The sequence below is a fragment of the Catharus ustulatus genome, chromosome 10 (genome assembly GCF_009819885.2).
Source record: "Catharus ustulatus isolate bCatUst1 chromosome 10, bCatUst1.pri.v2, whole genome shotgun sequence".
NCBI lineage: Eukaryota > Metazoa > Chordata > Aves > Passeriformes > Turdidae > Catharus > Catharus ustulatus.
In genome coordinates, this window is record NC_046230.1 from 20,291,632 (window position 1) to 20,305,615 (window position 13,984).

At 39.5% G+C, this 13,984-nt stretch overlaps 1 protein-coding gene across 1 annotated transcript in view; it reads left to right on the forward strand.

The window, feature by feature from the left end:
* The window catches only part of TBL1XR1 (TBL1X receptor 1), a 105,344-nt gene that overhangs the window by 42,396 nt on the left and 48,964 nt on the right, over window positions 1-13,984 (forward strand). Inside the window, 1 exon segment of the mRNA XM_033068996.2 lies at window positions 4,065-4,129. The gene's annotated coding sequence lies outside the window, so the exon portion shown is untranslated.

The following is a 13,984-nucleotide window of genomic DNA, read 5'->3' on the forward strand; positions in this document are numbered from 1 at the left end:
TGTGGGTTTACAAGGAGTGGTTTCTGTATCTGGATCTTTTCTCCAGAATTGTGCTGTCTGCTTGCCCAGTTCTTTCTCTTTATCCCCTCAAATACCCTTTGTTTTAGCAGCTGATTCACCTATACCCATAGACACACAGCTGCTTGTTCTACATAAGAGTATTCCTGAAGTGTGGAAGGTTGTGCAGCTTTAATGTTGCATTAATGTATAGGTTAAGCATTTCTTCATTGAAACATCTAGAAAAGTCAACTTACATCATATTTTTCTATACTTCTGATGGAATAAAGGTAAAAGAATAAAGATCAGGAAATAAAAATTTCTCAATTGACAGAGAAGAGCTGTTTCAGGCAGAGTTTAGGAATTGGTGTGGATATGTCTCTGGACAGATCTTAGATACTTTCAGTGCTTCCTGATGAGGCTTCTTGTAAAACATCCTTGCCCACACTGTGCTTCCAGAGTGAAGTACTGGAGCAGTCTGTGCATGTTATTTTGTCACTAGGAACCCTATTGCTACCATCATTTTCAGGTATTGACAGCTTTTAACAACACCTTGTGTGTGATGCTGATTTTCCCCCCCACACTTGTATGTATTTGTTTCTCCTGAGTTTTCTGAGTTGGTATTTGTCTCAGTTTAGCCTCTCTGTCAGATCTGAAAAGCAGATGTTGTTGTAGACGTGCTGAATTGCTTGAAAAATTGCCATACATCACTGTGGAACTGTGATTAAAAGAAGTAACTTTGGTTTTCTCTTTTTCCAAGCACAGCAGTGGTAGAATCACCATTAGCTTTGTATGTGCCTATTAACCAAATGAATGGAAGAGTTCAATGGAGTGATTAGTTTTCAATTTAGGCTTTCAAAATTATTGTCTCATGCTTTTTGCAGCCTAGCTACTGAGGGGTCTATCCAGGATTTAGTTATTTTTAATTCTATTTTGATTGGGACACTTTTTCCAGATACTGAATCCAGATAAAAGCAAGATACTCAAGGATAATTTAGAAGAGATACTGTGTCCTTAGAAGGCTTTTGTGATTCAGAAAGCACAACATCTAATGACTAAATTTGTTGCTAGAGCTCAAATAGCACCAAAATCTCAGAAAGTACTACAAACAGTGTGATCCTAAGAGGATTAGAAAAAAAACACAAGTGCACAAGTTCACACGGGGAACAGGAGCAATTCAAAGCTCACACAAAGAACACCGGTTTAGCTGTGACACAAACCCAATGCAATGTCTGGGAAGGAGAAAGTAGCACCAATAGCAATGGTTAAACATTTCTGCAAGTAGCATTTAGAGAAATCCTTGCTTTGAGCTGATTGTGTTTGGAAGCAGGTAAGGACCAACATCAGTGTACATCTGGTCTGTGTGTTGATAACCAGATGTGTCACTGTGTTGGTGCCAGGGTTGTTTTTATCTGTGGTTTCCTTTGTACCATGATTATTGCTTGGTTGATAGCAGCAGCCCGGTCTGTGTGAGCAGCCTGGGTGGTGTTTGCTGCTTTGGTGAAGGTGGTTTGGAATGTTAGTTCTGGCCCTGCAGGTGAGAACTGCCTGCCTCAGGCAAGCTGAGCTTAAGGCCTGGAGCATGGGCTGGGCTGGGTTTAAGGAACTGGGTTTAGGCCTGGTCTCTGTACACCACAGCAGGACAGGATGCTGTTCACAGGGAGGTGATGCTGGGTGTTGTACTGAGTGTTTGGCCCCGAATCTCCAAGGGACATGAGCATCAGTGTCACTTTGTGCAGAAAAAACTGGTGTGGGCAAGGCAGTCAGCACTAGCTCTGAGCACACGTGTCAGTGTACACATGGCAAAATCATCTTTCTTTTCAAGTTGAGAGGAGCAGTTTTCAATTGATGTTGCACACATCAGTCATCAGGCAGAGGTGAACCATTCCCAGCCCCTCCAAGATGAAGGATCCAAACCCACAAGCTGCTGTGCATTCCCCAGTTGTACCTTATCAACTTAAAGGGCATCTGGTGGATTTTTTAAAGTGTCATAGTATAGCTGTTACTACATCTGGGCACCTGTTTAAATCACCATAACAGGTTGGAATATAAAGGTGAGAGAGTCTGAAATCAATAAATTATAACTGTCACCTGCATTGTTTCAAGGTACATGCCAAAATCCAATAAGATAAATTTGGAAAGAAAGAAAACTGCTGATGAGGCATTTGTCCTCAGCCATTGATTCTGAAGAAGGACATTGCAGAGTTTTCTAAATGTTTACACATCACTTCAAGCACCCTTATTTAAAACTGGAGCCTACAACCAATTAACATTGAGTGAGGAATGAAGTGAAGTCAGTGAACCCTTTCTTTTCTCATTCTCTGCTCTCTTGAGTCTTTGCTTCCAGCTTCTTTCCGTGTCACTGCCCTGTTTAGATGTAAAGCAAAGGACAAGAATCCTCTTCCACAGATCAGGCAGAAAGGTTTCCCTCTCTGGCTTCAGTGATGAGTACTGCACTCGAGATTGCACAAGGGCAAAGAGGTGTTGGAAGGAGACAGTTTGGGCAGTGTGTTCTGAAGAAAGCCTTTTTTCCTTGAAGAAAATGGTTTATGTTTGTGCAATCATCCCTTTATTTATGTTTGCAATGTTCCTTCCCAAATGGAATAACCCAAACCAAGCATCACACTGGGAAGGGGGTAGCAGCCCTCCTCTGCCTTTCTCTGCACACAGCTTTTGTCATGATTTAGACTGTTCTCAAAGGAATATTGCTTGGTTGCTGCTTTGTTCTCTTTTTAAGGAGAACTCTTGTTATAAGCAAATAATGTTTTTATGAGGTCTGCAGAAGAAGGTGTTTTCTCAGCTGGTCAGCAGTCCCAGCTGTGGAAAAAACCTTGCATAGGATTCTGTACCTCTTGAGGAGTGGAGTTTCACTCAACCTATTTACATATTTTCTGCAGCACAGTACAACTAAGCAAGGAAATAAGAGCATGTTTGCAAATTCTTTCAATTCCCAGCATTCCTGCATTCCTCAGCATCCTTTGCAGTGCCCCTTGCTTGCACTGTGAAGGTGATGTTCCTGCCTGCCTTGTGGCATCTTCTAAGAATAAAATAAGCCCAAATCCTGCAGCTTTTTTTTTTTTTTTTTTTTTTTGGCTTGGTCCAAAATTTCTTTATAATGAGTGATTTCCTGCTGGTTGAGGTTGAAAATTGCACGTGAGAACCTCGTGTTGATCATGAGTGCCACAAACCATAGTTATTCTTTACTCATAGTAAAAGTTTTCTGACCACAGGTTGCAGATGCTTGGTAAAGAATTTAATCTAAAAATAGTCTGGTAATACTTCATTAGTCACCCATGTCCATCTGTCACCCTTCCTGCTCTTTGAGTGGGCGATAAGATTATGTCCTAAAGGAAAGTCGTCTGGCAAGTATTTTATGGAGGGCAACCACTCAGGAATATTAGTGTGGATAAAAATTGTTTGTCACAGCTAAATAAAAATGAATGTTGTAGTGGATGGAGTTACCTCATCGTTGGATGTCAAAAGCTGTGTGCTTATACTTAGCTATTTTATTGTTGGGTGCATAAAATTACTACTGATGTATAAAGAAAATTACTAAAATATAAGAGTGTGGATTTGTTTGGATTATGTTTTTGTTTGGGTTTTAAAGGTGGGCAAGATTTCTTGAATTTTGCATTAGGAAGATTTCTGTTATTTTCATGTTGTCAAGTGTTGCTAGCAATTAGTATGAGCTGGTGTTTTTTTTAAATTACTGAGGTCACTCTGGAGTTGGTAACTCTTTGGTCTCATGGGCACACCTGTGTATATAAATTGAGTTATTTAGTGCAAGATGTGTGAGGGAAACAGATTTGTTTTTCTTTCACTGCTTCACAGTGGATGTAACCATTTTGGAAGTCATTTTTTTGGGGCTTCTCAAAGTGTTTAGATGTCGGTAGCTGTGATTTATTTCCAGAAGAAATTTGGCATGGACAGGCAATGCTGTAAGTTCCCTAGTTGCCTTCCTGAAGCTTTTTGCAGAGAGCAAAAACGTTTTACTGTGTGTTAACAGCACAGTTTTCAAAATAATGCATTCTAACATTCCTTATTTTGTCTCCTTATTTCCCTGTTAGCATCACCCTTCTGTGGCAAGAGGCACCCGAAAGGAAAACTTCTGCATATCAATGCACTGCCAATGGTAAGTACCTTTTTAACTGACTAAAGGTGGTGTGGTTTCTCTCTGTACACATGCCATTAGCAGGCTTACACTGCAAACAGTATTTTTAGAATAACTACTTTTTAGTATTCAAGTGGATTATTTTTATTTTTTTAAGGAACATCTAGACCATCATGCTGTTTGACAAAAATATTACAATTGCACCTGGTTTTATCCTGTGGAAAGTAGGGCAGCATGTTAATTTTGAAGTGAGAAGTGTGACTTTACAGTAACATAGCTCATCCTGTTGGTAACTGGTGTTGCTTCCTCTTTTGGCCAAGAGCCTGTTTGGGGTGAGTTGTAGCCAAGCTGAGTGTGCTGTTAACCCCACTTGGGTGCTCTCTGCAGTTTGTTTCAATACTAACAGCTTTTCCCAGAAAAAAATAAAACCAGCTCTGCATTGTCAGGTGTATTTTACTTCAGCCCATCTGTCAGTATAAGACCAGTGAGGTTAAAATGTTAGCTTCTGTAGAAAGGGGCAATCTTCTTATTCCATCTCTGGAATGTCAGTGTTACAGACTATTGCAAATTCATATTTTCAGGCTGTCCTTATGGTTTGCTGGTGCTTCCTGATAGCTGTGCAGATGGAAAGCAGAGCTGATGCCTGAAGGGAAGGACTGGAACTTATTTCAGCTTTGATCAAACAATCTCTTTTTAGCAGTTTTGGTATCTTGTGTTGCCACAGTTGAGATGCATGAGAGTGGTACCTTCAGCAGTAGCCTTTAGAATTAAATGCATAAAGTGCCAGTGTGAGTTCTGTATTTGAAGCATCTCTAGATCATTGTGCTCAGTACAGAAGTTAAAGGGGTGATATTTTGAACTGCTTGCTTTGAAAACTCAATTTTGGATCTGAGAGCTGAGCTGGTTTCCTTTGGTTTGCATGTGGATCTAAAGAATATGTAAATCAATTGCAGCCTCACTCATACCTTTGCAACTCCACTGTCTTTGCCCTGTGAGGAAAATGATGCTCAAAGAGAGTTTGCTTGGATGTAACTCCTTTACTTTTTGAGGTAGTAAGCAATTCTGTTAACTCCCAAAGACATCATGGAGTGAAATGTAATATATTTGTCACAAAGTAAAGCAAATATACCTCTGTAATCAGAAGATCTGCACTAAGCATGCATGTTGTTTAACAGTCTGGTTTTTAGGCTCAGAGTTGATATGAATAGAGTTTATATTGATTTGGCATGAACTGAGTGAGAACAATAGCATTTACCTGGTCATTCAGACTGGTGTTTTAACTTCTCTGTCCTGAAATGAGCAGTGGTCTCAGCCTTTTCTAGTATTGTTAAATCTTCATTGTTGTTGTTGACCTTTTTCCAGCAAAAAACTACTCTGTTTTCTTTATTTTCTAGTGGTTGAGTGTTATTTTAGTTATGATTTAAGATACTGATCTGTATTACTGCCTCTCTTAAAAACATGACTCATTTCATATTAACCTAGTCCTTATACTTCATAAAATTTTAAAATACTGTGAGTCTGTGCTTGAAATGTTACTGCATTTTGTCCTAATTTTCCCCCTACAAATTATATTAGCAATTCAGAATTGCACAGTCTCAAGGGCATGGTAGTTGTTACAGTGATCATAAAATATACTCAATGTTACTTGCAGTGAAGTGAAGTACTCCCCACTCTTTTCTTTGAGGGCTGTTTTTGTGCTCTAAGTTGTTATACTTTATTATTCAAGAGATTTCTGATCCATTACTCACCTCTGATTAACTTTGAAATAGTTTGAATGTAGATTTAAGAGACAAGCTAGACGCATTTTTCACCATCCCCAAAGTAACTGTAACTAAACCTGTTCAGTAAAAAAGACTTTTATAGGTTTTTATTACATTTTTCTCTTTTCTGTGTGTAAACAAAGTGTGGGCCAGAGGTCACTGAAGAAAGCAAGCTGTGTACATCTCCCAAACAGGATGTGCTTTAACCATGGTTACCCATGTTCAACACATATATTTGAATAAGAAATCAATTTCTGATTCCCTTGAGAAATGGTTGTAGCATTTTTGGTCACATTTTAATCCTGATTGTCAGTTCCATTTCTTAGCAGTAAAAACATAAAAATAACAGTTTACACATACTGCATTCTCTTCTATTTTTTTCTTAGCTTTTCAATTTTCAAGGTAATTAAAATAAGTTTGTTTTTTATTTTCATCATATTATGTTATGCTATACATATATATGTTATGTATATGTTAACTGATAAACCAAATAGGGTGAAATACTAGTCACTCCTTAAAAATTATTGTAGTTATTGTCAATCCTTCAGAAAATTCAATATTTATGTTGTGATATAGCATGGCTGTGTTCAGTGGGCATAAGTTCTCCTTCCCATTCTTCCAGCCAAATTCAACGCTCCTCACAATGTCAAAGGAAAGATGCAAAGACTTAATGAAAAACGGCCTGGTAATTGCAGGAAACCAAGTGTCTAATGCTACTTTTCTAGGATTTTAAGGTTCATTTAGAGGCTGCTAACTGGGTACTTAATCTGTGTTCACAAGAATTAATGAATGTATTGGAAATAAAAAATTAAAGTCTTGGGTCTTTGGTCTAAGCAAAAGATGACATCAGGATTTCAACAATGGCTTTAGCAAATAAATTTTCTTATTATGTGATGGAACAGGTAGCTTACCCAAGAGAGATTTTTCCACTGTATCTTGCAAGGCTTTTTTGTGAGTTTTGGAAGCAAACCAGTTTGCCTTTCTGCCTTTGCAAGTCATTGAAGCAGGATTGTGTGTGTGCACATAAACAGATGTGGGAATATAGGAGTGTGCTTATCTGTGCATGTATTTATACACACATATAGATGTAGATCTAAATCTAGAAATACAGAATGGAATGTGCACACAGGAACTTACAGAAAGGTGAGAGCTACCAGTTAGTGCTCTCATGACAGCTTGCTGGGATAGGTTTAATTTTGCAGAAAAGGCTGTGAAGGACTCAAGCAGGGCAATGTGCTTGTTTTCAGGCAGCCTGAAAAACAGTGTCCAGGTTCTGAGCCTTTACATGGATGGCTTGACAAAGATGGACCCCCGATCAGTTAAAAAGTCTCATGCAGAATAGAGGATGTCACTGTTTATTACACACTGGCACAGGCACAGTCTGAGGATAGGCAGTGAACACAAAATTACCTAGTCCTCAGGCAAGCAATGTCATCAACAACTGAGGCATGTCCTCACAGTCTTGGGGGGAATACCAAGTAGGTGATTTAAATCCATTCTGTTCAGTGCTGCCTGCTCTTAGGTGAACACATTATACTGTGTTTTGAGGGGGTAACACACCTATTGTGTGTTATGTCAACTGTTCCTACACTTAGGAGATGTTATAGAACAGCTCTGCAGGCACTGAGTCTCTTGGGCCAGGAAATTCCATGGGTGCAACGTTTCAGTGTAATTACCTGGGCAGGGGATTTAGCTCAGGAACAGCAGAGGGCTTGGAGGAGCTGGGAAGAAGGAATAAATCACTCCAAAATTAAGGGACTAGAAGATGTCAGCAGAAATTTCCCCAAGACTGCAGTAAGTTGTTTTTGATTTGAACACCTCTCTGGTGCCTTCAGGTTGTCCTGTGACCTTACAGAAGACAAGTGAATAGATAAATGGATGTAACTATTAGCCTGTGCCTCCCCAGCAGCTAAAGCCACCCAATGCTGCTCTGCCAGGCCAGCATGTTAAAATGCTTCCATGCAAAGGAAGACAGCCAGGGGAGGGATATGAGCTGGAGAGTTGGGTTTGGTGTGGAAGCCTTGTCTCTGCTGGCACCTGCCAAGGACAGCTGGAGGTCTGTGCCGCTAGCTCCAAGGTTTTTGCACTGGAATTGCAAACCTGGCTTTGTTTCAAGAGGAGCTGAATGGCATCTCTCCACTACAGGTACATAAAATGAGCATCTGCAGACGAGCAGCTCTTTGTGAGGTGGTGGAGCTGAAGGTCGGGTGTCATTATACTGGAACAGGACCCCTGCTTTCCAGAGTTCATGGAACTTGACAGTACTAAAGATGTTGCCCTCAAGAGCCTAGAATAATTGATTCAGAATAAATAACCCTGCAAGACTAAGGCCCTTATTCTACAAAATACAAATGTATGTGCATGCATGTAACTTCTAGTGTAGGAGTAATTCTTTTGAGATATAAATAAAGAGCTTGCATAAAGCTAACCAGGCTTGAAAGCACTTTGAACAGTAGGGCCTAAAAGTGCCTATGAAATTTATTATTGAGATTGTTGGTTGTACAGTTTATGGAGTGCAGCCCTAAAAAGAAAAAAAAAAAATTAAATATTTATTTCTAGCAGGTTCCGAAATAGTCTAAAATAATTGACAACATGAAATTTTGTACTGTTTTGCTCTTTCTGAAATCAGTGGATGCTGTCATCAATGAAGGAAGGTGAAGGGCAATGTATTTTGTGTGATAAAAAATTATATTTGTGGCTAAACAACTATATTTCAAAATGTTCATACATCAGTTCTGTTTATTGGAACAGCATGAATTAGCTAATTTAGTGGTTTATGTGTGGAAGAGGAAATACTACTAATAATGTGATACCAAAGAAAAGTTCCATCGTGTGGTAGGGTGAAAACTGTGTTAAGCATTAAAAATTGTAAGTACACCATTCTGAATCATTTTTGGAAGGGTTTTTGAATTTTCTGTTTCTTTATACAGAACAAGTTAAACAGACTAGCAAGATCCCTTTCTGAGTGAGAGGGAAAGCACCCCCTTTTCTCCTTTTTCTGCCATTAAAGTTCACCACTGAATGAATCAACTGAAACGGAAATGAACGTCCTTTAAAAAATTTAAGTGTTGGCTCCGTTTTGAAGTAGCATTTGTCAGAGAACTTTCTCTGCTGTTTCTCTAAGCATTTTACAGTTCAAAAATAAGCTTTGACTAAGAATTCTCGGCAAAATCATAAATATGTAATTATCTAAGCAGCCAGGGTATTTAGCCCCTGGCAGGTGCCCAGTGCAGTGCAAGAGCAAAGGGAACTGGGCCAATATCTCAAGCTAGAAGAACATCTTCTAAAACAGGATGAGGGCCATTGCTATTCCTTATCCACATTCCTCGGTTTTAAGTCTTAAATGTACCTGAAAAGAGGATGCTTTTGCTGCAATGGGTTGTCTTCTCTTAAAGCTGGTTTACTCTGTGTTTTTTTGTTATTGTCTTCCTCTGCTTTACTTCCCTGCCTTAGGTTTTTTCTGTCTCTGCTGCTTATACTGGGGTGGGTTCAATAGATAATAGTAGTGTTGTTAACATTAGATTATATCTCACTTGATCAGCATGCCATGTGCTTCAGAGGAGAGGGGGATTTTGTGTCTCTACTCTGGGTTCACTGCCAGAAGTGAAGTTGTATAATCTGAAATGACCCTTTTCCTGGTCTATTATATGAAAGAATTAGAAATGCAACACAAAGTCTTCTCGACATTGACAAAGTTTGTTGCATAGTTAAAAAATTAAACTGGCTTTTGGGTGTATATGAAGTAGGATGTTGTAGAGAAAACCCAAGGACAGGCTCTTTTGTGTCCCAGCTCAAGTGTTGCCATCTGCAGAAGAGCAAGGCTGATTTTACAGAGACCCTGTCGTCAATGTGTCACTTCTATCATCAGGCCTTGATCCTGGTTTCCTTCTTGTCAACAGAAAGTTGATGTTAGCTCAAGTTAACAGAAGTGAAAGTACTTTCAGCATTGCTGATGCTGGAGATAAAATGAATATTGCTGCAGAACAGTAGGAAGTCTGTAGCCTGTGTGGAGTGACACTGCTGATGCTGACTTTTATTTACTTAGGAGAAACAGAGACCTGCTGGCCTTCAAAAACCAGGACCCTGTGTGGCCATCAGCATGGATGGCAAGGCTAGAAGCCTGTATTTGCTTTCCAAGTCTTTAGTTCACCCAGTGATTAGAAGCAAAAATTGTAGTCAGTGTCTTAGTGCATCCATATTTGTAAATAGTCATGTGTAGCGTTCTTATTGTAATTTAGTGAACAAATATAAGAAACTGTTCAAGACAAGGGATTTGAAACCCATACTGAGAATATGTATGTAGTATTGGCATCCATGAATTTAATATTCACACAAGTGGAGGGTATTGATGTCAAATGTGAGCCATAATTGGAATCTTTGACCTCATTAATGATATTCATGAAATCTTCCCCTTTCATTTAATTTCTTTCAGCAGTAGATGGACCATATTTTATTACAGTCTACATGTGTTTAAAAAATGTTTTGTCCTGTGTTCAGATGTTTAACAACTGTTTTAAAAAAAAGCCAAACCCAATAGCAGAAGTTAAATTCAAGTCCATCATAACAATGTGAAAAGGAAAGGACCTGAATAAAGTAATAAACTGGGCATGTGGTGTGAAAGTGGGAATGGTTCTGTGCAGGGCAAGGAGTTGGACTTGATGACCCTTGTGGGTGTCTTCCAACTCAGCTGATTCTGTGAAACTGGCAAAGGAGCTTTGTCAAAATCAGCCTTTTCACTGTCTTACAACTTGTTTTCTCTTTCAGTTTAGCTGACACTTTTTATGAGAACAGCCATGCACTTCTGGAAAAGGGCATACAGTAAGGCAAACAACATATACATGATAGGCTATGAAGAAGTGATTTTAAGTGTGTGCTTACTGATGAGAATCCAGAATAAAGTCGCTGGTGGTTAAAATGAACAGAGGGCAGATCAGCCATCAGAGCAGAGTCTTTTTTCATGAATAAAAGAAACAAATGTAAAACTATCAGGTACATAACGCACAAATTAAGGGGAAAATAGATGGTCAAAGGTTAAAGAGGGAATGAAAACACAAGTTTTATGGTCACAAGATCAAATGAGGCATTAGTTAATTTTCCTTTTTTTGGTGCAGTTCAGCAGGAGTTCAAGTAATTCAACCGAGTGATTGAACTGGAACAGGAAAGAGTGCCAGAAAAACTGGTTGCTAATAACATAAACAGAAAAAATAATCAAATGAAGTTAAGACTTGATGTCAGCATTTCACATTAAAATGCATTTGAAAAGGCTGGAATTCCATCCTAGTTCATGGAACCTGATTTACATAGAAAACAAATTTGTAACAAATATTCTTTTAACAGCTGATAAATTATTCTACTAATAAGCCGTCAGAATGGATTTAACCAAGAAGTGGCTGAGGCTCAGATGGTGTTTTCTGGAGACTGACCATCTGGGAAATTGGGAGTAACCTGAGCACTCAGTGAGGGTATTTGAACTGTGAGGAGGTGACTTAATTACGTAAATAGCAAATGGAAACCACATTAGGGATGCTGGGGTTTTGCTCTAAATAGAAGATAAAATAAAACTTAATATTTCCTACCATTGATACCCCAAGGTGATGTGCTGCTCTTTAGGCAAGATCATTGCTGCCTTTTCTTGTACATATTTCATACTTATGACAAGCAAGTAACTGGTATGTGTTTGAGTTTGTGCCTGTGAATGCAGCTTAGAATAGATTGTTGGCATACCTTTCCACTGGCCTAATTCCTGGCTTCTTTTATATTTATATTTAACTTTTTCTGAAAACAAAATCCTTTTTTTGCTGAACCGTTCCATTTTGGTTATTAAGATTTTTCCTATGCAGCTGCAGTTTACAAGGTTCCTGTTTTAAAGTCCTCCCCAGTTGGTGAGCACACTCCTGCATGTCCCAGTTCTTGGCTCAGACTGGGAGCTGTGGTGAATAGGCTGTTGTGGAGCAAAGTTGCTTCCACTGACCCATCCAGTTTTCTTTTAACTTCCTTTTTGCTGAAGCTGACAGAAATACCTCAGCAGATTGGCCTCCTCATTGCCCACAGGAACAACTGTTGCCGTTTTGTTTTGGTTTTTTGTTTGGTGGCTTGTGGTTTTTTTTATTCACACGTGTCTCTATGGTCATCTATGTATTTCAGTTGAATTTCTTTTTCATCATAATGCAAACTAAATAAACTGATATTTTTGTCTTTCAAAATGCCCATGTCAAGGCAGTTGTGGGGATTGCCCTGTTGAGGTTGACTTGCACTTGGACTGTGTCTGTTAAGACTTCCCATTTTCATCAGACTGCTTTTCAGTCTGTCCACAGTTGGGTGGGGATTGTGGCGTATTTGGCAGAGGAATGAGTGTTGTGTGTGATCCTCTGAAATGTCTTAGTCCTAATGTCCAAGTGTCTGGAATTCATGGGAGCTGGGAATACGGGACAAAAACTGCAGCCTGTGAGAAAACAGTGTAATGATCAGAAACAGTATAGTTCAGCAAATTCAGAAGCACATCAGCAAGTCCTGGACTCATTTTTGTCTGATTTGGAAGACCATTTAATCCGTTATGTAAATCTTTAAATTTATGCTTTGAAAAAGGAGTGTTATGTGCGCAAATTCTAAATCATTCCGAAAAGAACTCGTGGCATCTATACATAGCAAACCTATGGGGAAAAAATAGTCATTTTTAGGATTCCTGAGGTTCTGTTGTTACCCCAAGATAGATGTGGGACGTTTTGCAAGTGCAGGAATGGAGAAACATCAGGAAAGGCAAATCTTGAGCAGAGTGTTACTAGAAGTGCCAAGTTACAGCTGTGATGCGTGACATCAACTTAAAAAGATGTCAGCTATGCAGGACTCATAAGTTAGGAACCTCTGTGCTTGCTTTTGAAGAAAAAAGCATTGCAGCTGAAGTGAAGTCAATTGTTCTGCATATTTCTGTGACTTGTAACTCAGCTGGTGAAAAATCTCCAGCGGTTTGTAGGGAAAGGAGCTTGGGGATCCCAGGAGGGGGGTCTGGGTCACAGAGTAAACACATTTCCTTCCTTATTCTCTTGCCCTGGCAGCATGGCATTTGTGTATTTGCAGTGCTATATCTGCAGGAATCTTCCACTGAAAAATTAATTCACATCAGAGAAATAATTTATTTGAAATAAATCCAGCCTTGCCTCACGCATCTCTCTGGCTACACCCATGAAAATCACCAAGGGGTCAACTGGAAGATGTGCTAGAGGATGGGAAGTGGGTGAATTCACAGCCCTGCCTTGGATGGTTTATGGGAGCAGAGTAGCACTTAGGACAATTGGGAAGATGATGCTGTGGCTGGTTTCCACAAGCAGCTCGCTGCACACTGCGTCAGGGTTGAGAAATGACAGTGCAGTCTTACCCTGTGCGTGGTTTTGGAGGGTTTGAAGAGCAGTTTTGTGGCTACCTCAGCTTGAAATTCAGTGTGATACGCAGCGCCTCTGCCAGCATATGTTGAAATCCTGTAAGAGTGCTATAATTAGGAAGCTTAGTTGAAGAATTGGGTGAAGGAAACACTTGCATTCCTTAAGCACAGAGGATTTGTCAAAAAGCAAAGTGTTCCCTAACTTGCTGTGAATTCCTAGGAGGATTTATGTTGGACATCTTGGGTTAAATGAAAAGGAATATACTGAAAAGGAGGAGGGGGACAATTGTTTCTGTTGTGTGAATGCCATAAAATCCTCCAAAATGCAGCATTTTGAAGTAGGGGTTTTGCTTTTTCCTTCTCTCATTTTATCTTGGTACAGGAGAATTGCAGGATCTGTGAAGTGTGGACTTCACTGTAGGAAATGCATTTATTTATCACTTCAAACCAGATCTAAGCGAGCTGTATGGATTGTTTCAGTAACACCTAGGAAAAAAAATAATTTCTTTTGGAAACCTTAAATCTACTAAGCATTTGCTGAGTGAAGAAAGAATCGTAGCCAGGCAGAAGTGCCTGTGTAACATTTTTCCTCACACTAGGATAATGGCTGCAAATTTCTAGAGCTTCAGCTGTGTAATAAGGCATTCCCTAACTCAGCCCAACAGCCAGAGCCAAGAACAGAAAAAAGTGCCTTTTCCTGTGATGCTTTTACCTTCCCTCTCTCAGCCTGCTCCTGCAAAA